The following is a 9380-nucleotide window of genomic DNA, read 5'->3' on the forward strand; positions in this document are numbered from 1 at the left end:
CGATGATGCTGAACACAATGGCGAGCTAGGTCCCAGAGCGATCCCCTGTTTCTGTCCTACCTGGACGGTAGGATATCTCTGCTTCACACACACACACACACACACACACACACACACACACACACACACACACACTCAATTATTCAAGTCTTGTCTGAAAATTTCTTTCATCTTGCCAATGACTTCTAGATCACTGACTTTTGGCTCAAAATCCAACCGAAGTTTGGCCAGTAGTGGGGCAATGATGGAGAGAGTGGGGGTCTTTTCCTCACTGAGGAGCTTGGTTGACAATTCCAGGGGGGACATCAGTTTGACAATTTCTGTCATCAGTTTCATCTCATCCTCTGTGAGGCAAGGCAGGGGTTCTCCCCTTGGCTTGACTTTCCTTGACACCAGTGCTACAGCAGTCTGCTGTTCCCAATAACGCTCCAACATAGCAAGGGAACTATTCCACCTTGTAGAAACATCATGGATTAGCTTGTGTTGTGGCATGGCCAGAGTGTGCTGCTGATCATGGAGAGCATCAGATGCTTTGGTGCTTTTGTGAAAAAATGTTACCACCCTCCTTATTTTCACCAGGAGAGGTGACACCTCATCCACCTTAAATGCTTTTTGCGATGACAGATTGAGTGCGTGCGCTATGCATCGCACATGCAGCTTCATTTCTGCACCGGATCCAGCCAGTATCATACTTTTTGCATTATCCGTGACCAACGCAGGCTTCTTGTCGCCAATCTTCCACTCGCGGCTAACATCACGCAGTAACTCTGCAAGATTTGCTCCTGTGTGTGCCTCGCGGAACACTCTGGTCTGGAGCACGAAGTTTTGCATTTCCCACTCCATGTTAATGTGGTGTGCCGTCACCGTGATATAGGAGTCAGTGGCGCAAGACGTCCAGCCATCCGTTGTAGGTGCAACTCTTTGGTCACTGGTCAGCGACACAACTATCTCACTTTTCACTTTGTTGTACAGATCGGGGGTATGTTTGTCGGTGAAGACAGACCTGTCTGGTATTTGGTACCTGGGTTCGAATATGTTCATGAGCTGTCTGAAGCCCTCGTTTTCCACGACGCTGTAAGGCTGGATGTCTTTACATATGAAGTAGGCGATGGCCTTAGTTATAGCCAAAGCGCGGGCAGAGTTTGCTGCCAGAAGACCCCCATAATAAGATACGACACTTTTCTGACCAGATTTGCTGGAGCTTTGTTGATCCGAAGAGGAACTGGAGGGGTCGGGAGGAGGAGCGGCAGTAGGCTTATCGGTGATGCCATGTATTCTTTTCAGGTGTTGTTGCATGTTTGTCGTGCTGCCCGTGTACAGTTTTACAGCACGACATTGTTTGCAAATCACGTTTGTCTTGTCCATCTTTCCGTCTTTCTTATAGAATCCAAAGTATTTCCAAACATTAGATTTAAACGTTCCAGGTGCATTAAAAATCCCCTCTTCGCTGCTGCTCGCGCGGACCGCCTCCCCCATTTTAGTAGTTTAGTTTGTTGTGCATGTGGAAGTAGAACTGTGCCTCACGGCTTCCGTCCGTGTTCAATACAAATCGCGAAATAGTGATGGTGCATTCAATGCACCTGGGAAACACAGGATAGGGTGAAATTTACCATGAAAAAACGGTGCAACCACGGATTTTACCGATGCAAGCACTCCGCGAACGATGCATCGAGATTTCACCCGTCAATTTTACCGTTACACAGTGAATGAACCGATTCACTCGCATCGCGCACGTCATAATCGATGTATCGATACGTATCGATTATTTTCCACATGCCTAACACACACACACACACACACACTGACTTGGATTTGGCTCATTGAGTGATGGACAATATCACTACCTAAAATACCTCTGAACAATAGTGTATACTATTAAGTTAAAGAAACAACATGGAATGATCTGGAGCCCCAAAAACGTAGTCTTCTTTCATTTTGACCAAAACACAACAGGACCATTTTAGGAGCACAATAAAAACGGGACATTCTTTGGGTCACAAAACCACTCTAAATTATATTCAGCTTCACCAAAAACGAACAGTAAAATAAAACTTGGTCAACAGCTGTGTGCAGTTTATGAGTCTGTTGTGGAGTACAAACCTGGTAAAACAGGAATAAAATAAATAGGACAGGTGACGACGATGTTGTCTTTTCAGCCTCCTCATGCAGAATCAGTCCATTCAACGTGTGCCTCTGAGAACGAAGCAAATCGCCACACTGCCCCTTAGTGGTGGAAACACTATAGTGTCATAGAGAACGCTTGGAATTAAACCAAGATATAAATGCATTGTCCATTCTTGTCATTCTTTTCACAAAAGTAAATATCATCTTCAAAATCATAACAAAATAAATACAAACATAAATGTGACCATAACTTTTGTGTGTGTTACACATATGCAATGAAGAAGAATCCTCACTCCGGTGCAACACATTTATTTTAGTTTTCAGGATAGGGGAATCTGTGAAACAGATTTAGATCACACATCAGTTTACATTCAGTGTATCATTCAGTCTGTACTGCACTGATCTGATCTGCGTACTAGTAGTTTATTCCTGCAGACATATGAATGAATGGTGATCATTGCAGAGAGAATTCTGTACGATCACCTGGACCAACTGACCAACATCAAGAACAGAGTGATCACACACATTCCCCACCAGCACAGTCGAGCCCTAGCAGAGAAGAGCACTGTTGTAAGTTTAATTTATCATGTCTACATTATTGTGTTATTCAATAAAACAAGTGTTTTTATTTAAATTGAGCATGAAGAGGCCAAGAGCTGAAAGCTGCATGTTTTCTTTAGTGTATACTTTTTGTTGTTGTATTTGCTATAAATGAGCAATTAGTAGTTTGATTTCACAGATTCATCTTGGAGTTGTCCGTGCAAATCCAACATCCACTGCCGGGCTCATCCAAATGATGGATCACCTGTCCACTTTCGTCCCGTGCATCGATGGGAAGCCTGTCCCCGTTCTTTGTGCCGGGATGGGCTGATCTTTGAACGGATGTTCCACTGCCGGAGGGCCAGGGTGAACGCCAGGGGACCTCTGCAAAGGGTGGAAGGGTTGGTGGAGTCTCCACAGGAGTTTCATAAAGAGATCCATCTCATGCAGGTTTCATCAAAATATTAAAACATAACATGTTGTTTTTTGCATTCATAATGTATATAATGTATTTCTATAGCATATCTACTGTATCAACAGCTGCATGTTTATACCTCTATACATGTCCCCCTTTGTGAAATTAAATGATCTATTTGATGCTTTGTGGTTTCTACTGTAGGCTCAACTGACACATTGTCTTCATGCTAGGACACCATGAACCTCCTTTACCCTCTGACCGATTTTCACCCGTGCCCTGGGGCCAATCTGCTTTCCCCCCTCAGGGCTTGTTTTTCGTTATATTGAGCGAGTTGAGCAGTTTTGTAGTAGTAGTAGCATGAATTCAGGTTTATATTTAGTTTAGATTTATTAGTTAGTAGTCTGTTTGTTTGTCTTTGTCTGTAAAAAGAAAAAAAGAAAACCCCAAAAAAAGTGTCTCCGTCTTACCTGTGTATAGTATAGCTTTAGATCGTTAGTTTTAGTGTTTAGATATAGAATAGTGCGTGTTTAGTTTAGTGTGTGTTTAGTTTTTACCTGTTTAGTGTGTCCGTCTGTTGGTTTAGTGTTTTGTCCGTGTACGTCCTGTTAGTTTATATAGTGTTTAGTCGATCGACTGCAGTGTTGAGTGTAGTTCGACATGGCGCCTAAAAAAGGCTCCAAAAAGCGTCCATCTCCCCTTCCCGCTACATCCACTGGTGGTGTGCGTCAGACCACTATGGAGGAACATCTCCACAAGATCTTTGTCAGGAAGAAGGGTCGACGCCATGAAAAAACAATGACAGGCATTTTGTTGTGATAATAAAATGGATGATCAACACTGGATGTGTGTTGGCTACAATGGATCAACACTGAATAGATGGATGTGTTGGCCACAATTCGTATGTGATTGCCATGATTGGTTACATATTTGTATGAATTAGGTTGCAACAAAATAATGTATTGTAGCGTGCACTCCAGGTAATTATTTATTTTTATATATTTAGATCCGGGTGATGAGGAGTGGAAAGACGTTGATGAGGAGGACAGTGACACAGCAGGTGAGAAATGTACTCTTTTATCTAGAGCTAAATAACTTTTGTGTGGATGTGGCTAAAGTCTGTCTGCATTTGGCACTATGGAGAATGCTATACACCATGCCTGAAACCATTGATTGAAATTGTTATTGTTTTACAGATGATGATGAACAGCCAAACGTCTCATCTGCAAATGTTGCCTCTGTTCCCATTTAAGCAGGTATAAATACAATGCACAGAACAAAACTGTGCATATCATAGTTTATAGTCTCATCACATCTTACAGCTCTACCAGATGTTTTTTTATGCTAATAATTGTGTATTTCTGTAATTTAGGTGATGACTCAACGTGTTCTCCAGGCTGGTATGCTGCTGGGTGGGAGCCACTCACATTCACTGGAGAGCCGGGCGTTCACTGTGACCTCAGTGCAGAGAGTGATCCAGTGGACTTCTTTGAGCTGTTCATGACAGATGAGCTGCTACAACACATCTGTGATGAGACCAACCGCTATGCGGTGCAGTCCATCGCAAAGGTGTGTATTGTGTATATTCCACATTGATGTTTTCCAAAAATAGATGACTTTGTTGTAATTTCTGCAAATAAATCTAACTTATCTATCTATCTATCTAGGTCCCTGACCCAACTGACCGCTAACAGAGCTGAAGAACTTCTTCGGGCTCTACTTCCTGACGGCTATTGTGAGAAAGCCAACCCTGGAGTCGCACTGGTCTCGGCGTCAAGCTAGTGAAACTCCTCATTTCAGGCGAACCATGACACTGAACCGCTTCCTGTTGATCAAGAGGTTCCTCCACTTCAGTGACCAGGATAATCCAGACACAGGGGACCGTATGTTCAAGGTCAGACATGTTCTGACCTACTTGAGGGACCGGTTTCAGAGTCTGTACACCCCAGAGCAGAACATCTCCATCGATGAAGGTATTTTGCTCTGGAAAGGACGTTTGGCGTGGAAGACTTACAGCCCTCTGAAGCCAGTGAAATGGGGAATTAAATCTTACTGTGTGACTCCAAGCTGAAGAAACTCTTGTTAAATACTAACAGAGGTCCCTGATGGTCCAATCAGAGTGAGGGGCGGGACACAAAACTGGCCAATCACTGCTCCCAACAACAAGGCAATTCAATGAGTTATATCAAACATTAAGCAAATGAAACGTACATGTATATATGCTATGTTATATATACGTAAAAGACAGCCCTCTCCACAAGTGCAGCAAAGCATTATGGCCATTGTAGTAATCCACCAGTGTCCATGACGTCACAGACACTTTGAAATACTAAAATGTCTAAAAACACAATTTTTTCACATAAACCCTCCAGGAAAGATATGGTTGCAAAAGGGCTGAAGTGGCCCTTTAAACATGCATTTGTGAAATGTCCATTTGACCATGAGAGAATGACTTCATACAATGACTATTGCTGTGTGCAGTGGGTGCGGTGATGTTGTCACAGGGATTTTAAGTATTTTCCAAATCATTTAAATGCAAATGATTGACTGTAGGAGTAGGCTATATCCACTCTACTTATCACACTAAAAGGATCACATGCAAATTGGTTGGTTGATCCATTCAGCAACAGGGTTACACACCCTAACCCATTATCACCTGTCTGTTAACAATGGGACAGACATGCTCCTAAACATTCCACAACATTCACAACCCATGTCTTCTAACACGGTAGATAAAGGTGGAATTCCGTTATCCTACTACTAGATGCATGGTATTGTACAGTAAAAATAAAATGTTTCCTTCATACCAATTGTCAGATAACATATCAACTCACGTCCACAACTACTATTTATTTTGTGTCGACAGGCCGGCAGTAGGTTGTGAAGTTGGCTGGGGTCAAGGGTCAAGGGCCAGTGATTTCACAGGGCAATCCTCAATAGAGGAGAGGCCGCCTCCCCAGCAGATGACGCAGTCTTCAAAGTATGAGGAAAAGGTCCCCAGAATGCAGACCGGGCGATCCCAGAAGAATGAATATGGGCAGTGGGGTCGCAAGAGATATAATGCTTACCCAAGGCGTTATGAGTTTCTTTCAAGAGAGCATGTCCAGAAGAATGAATATGGGCATGTTTACATTCAAGAGAACAGAAGAAGGACGTTCTGGCCAGGGACACAGATCTGATAGCTGACCACATGTCAAAACGACCAGTACCTCACCCCAGGAGAAGATTCAAAGGCGGCGAGGCCAGGGCGGACTGCAGGAAGGGGGACTTTTGAAGTTCCACATGGCCCACTGATATATCAGGGAAGACAGCGGTTTAGTGGTGATGGATGTCATTACCGTGATGAGAACTTTGGTGTTGTTCGCCAAAGTGTTTTTGTATAAATCTATTGTAAAGTTTGTATGGTCAAGTTTATATGGGTACTGTGAAAATATATTTTATACCCCATTTGGATAAGAAGAAAGGAAGCAGCTGACTTGCATGTTGTCCTCCTTATCAGGATATCAGTGAACTGTCTGGCTGACCTAGTGACCTTCCTTGGTTTGGAGATTAGCAACCTAGTTTCACCCCATGTTGGCTGTTGAAGGCAGACACTATGAGTTCATTTTATTGTGTGTTGTTTTTGTTTTCACCTCTGAGACTGATATAATGATTATTAACTGTTTTGTTTTTAATAGTTTACAAATTGAATTGAAAAAGGGATCGCCTCCCTATTAACTAAGTAGAAGTTTGATTCCAGGTTGCTCATGTGATCATATGACAACATATGGTGTAAGCCTAAACAGGTTAAGTAAAAATACAAGTTTTACTAGAAACAAAATTTCAAGAAATTTTACTGGGTGCCTGAAGCTTGCCAAGTCTGTGCAGCATTTGAGCCACGGACCACCATTTGATGACATTTAGCCTCAAGAAGGGTCCATTTGGTTACATGTGAGCCAGGTCTCCCCATTAACTTTCAATGGGTTATTTTGTCTTAGTTTATTGCGCATTACGTTGCCACCAACATTCTAATGCTAACATGCTAACATGCTATCATGCTAACATTTTAATGCTAACATGTTAATGCTAACATGTTAATGCTAACATGCTAATATGCTAATGCTACATGATAATCCTAACATGCTAATATGCTAACATGCTAATGCTAACATGCTAATGCTAAGATGTCTGAGCTGTAAGGGTCCATTTGGTTTCGTTCAGGGGGGGCGGAACGGTTCCGGCGAGCCGCCCTGCTTCTGAAACGGTCGAGAAATGACAGAGTTACGTGTTTCCCCGATTTCCTCCATTGACTTTCAATGAGTGTGTGTGTGTGTGCACGTGTGTGCATGTGCGTGCATGTGTGTTCGTGTGTGCGCGGGTGTGAGAGGTGGTCAACTTGGTTTAAGTGCATGGAGCAAGTTTCAAGACTGTAGCATGTTGCAAACAAAAGTTATAGCTGTGTAAAGGCCAGCCAATAGGAATACAGAGGGGCGGGGCTTAAGCAATTAAGCCATTACAGCTTGTTCCTCTTGATGGTCTACGTCCATGTACCAAAGTTTGAGGCTGTAGCATGTTGTAAACAATAGTTAGAGCTGTGTAAAGGCCAGCCAATAGGAAGACAGAGGGGCGGGGCTTAAGCAATTAAACATTTACAGCGTGCTCATATTGGTGGTCCAAGTCCATGGAGCAAGTTTCAAGACTGTAGCATGTTGCAAACAAAAGTTATAGCTGTGTAAAGGCCAGCCAATAGGAATACAGAGGGGCGGGGCTTAAGCAATTAAGCCATTACAGCTTGTTCCTCTTGATGGTCTACGTCCATGTACCAAAGTTTGAGGCTGTAGCATGTTGTAAACAATAGTTAGAGCTGTGTAAAGGCCAGCCAATAGGAAGACAGAGGGGCGGGGCTTGCACAATTAAACATTTACAGTGTGCTCCTATTGGTGGTCCAAGTCCATGGAGCAAGTTTCAAGACTGTAGGATGTTGCAAACAAAAGTTATAGCTGTGTAAAGGCCAGCCAATAGGAATACAGAGGGGCGGGGCTTAAGCAATTAAGCCATTACAGCTTGTTCCTCTTGATGGTCTACGTCCATGTACCAAAGTTTGAGGCTGTAGCATGTTGTAAACAATAGTTAGAGCTGTGTAAAGGCCAGCCAATAGGAAGACAGAGGGGCGGGGCTTAAGCAATTAAACATTTACAGCGTGCTCCTATTGGTGGTCCAAGTCCATGGAGCAAGTTTCAAGACTGTAGCATGTTGCAAACAAAAGTTATAGCTGTGTAAAGAACAGCCAATAGGAATACAGAGGGGCGGGGCTTAAGCAATTAAGCCATTACAGCTTGTTCCTCTTGATGGTCTACGTCCATGTACCAAAGTTTGAGGCTGTAGCATGTAAACAATAGTTAGAGCTGTGTAAAGGCCAGCCAATAGGAAGACAGAGGGGCGGGGCTTAAGCAATTAAACATTTACAGCGTGCTCCTATTGGTGGTCCAAGTCCATGGAGCAAGTTTCAAGACTGTAGCATGTTGCAAACAAAAGTTATAGCTGTGTAAAGGCCAGCCAATAGGAATACAGAGGGGCGGGGCTTAAGCAATTAAGCCATTACAGCTTGTTCCTCTTGATGGTCTACGTCCATGTACCAAAGTTTGAGGCTGTAGCATGTTGTAAACAATAGTTAGAGCTGTGTAAAGGCCAGCCAATAGGAAGACAGAGGGGCGGGGCTTAAGCAATTAAACATTTACAGCGTGCTCCTATTGGTGGTCCAAGTCCATGGAGCAAGTTTCAAGACTGTAGCATGTTGCAAACAAAAGTTATAGCTGTGTAAAGGCCAGCCAATAGGAATACAGAGGGGCGGGGCTTAAGCAATTAAGCCATTACAGCTTGTTCCTCTTGATGGTCTACGTCCATGTACCAAAGTTTGAGGCTGTAGCATGTAAACAATAGTTAGAGCTGTGTAAAGGCCAGCCAATAGGAAGACAGAGGGGCGGGGCTTAAGCAATTAAACATTTACAGCGTGCTCCTATTGGTGGTCCAAGTCCATGGAGCAAGTTTCAAGACTGTAGCATGTTGCAAACAAAAGTTATAGCTGTGTAAAGGCCAGCCAATAGGAATACAGAGGGGCGGGGCTTAAGCAATTAAGCCATTACAGCTTGTTCCTCTTGATGGTCTACGTCCATGTACCAAAGTTTGAGGCTGTAGCATGTTGTAAACAATAGTTAGAGCTGTGTAAAGGCCAGCCAATAGGAAGACAGAGGGGCGGGGCTTAAGCAATTAAACATTTACAGCGTGCTCCTATTGGTGGTCCAAGTCCATGGAGCAAGTTTCA

Source organism: Protomyctophum bolini, assembly GCF_963924005.1.
Source record: "Protomyctophum bolini genome assembly, chromosome: 15".
Classification (NCBI taxonomy): Eukaryota; Metazoa; Chordata; class Actinopteri; order Myctophiformes; family Myctophidae; genus Protomyctophum; species Protomyctophum bolini.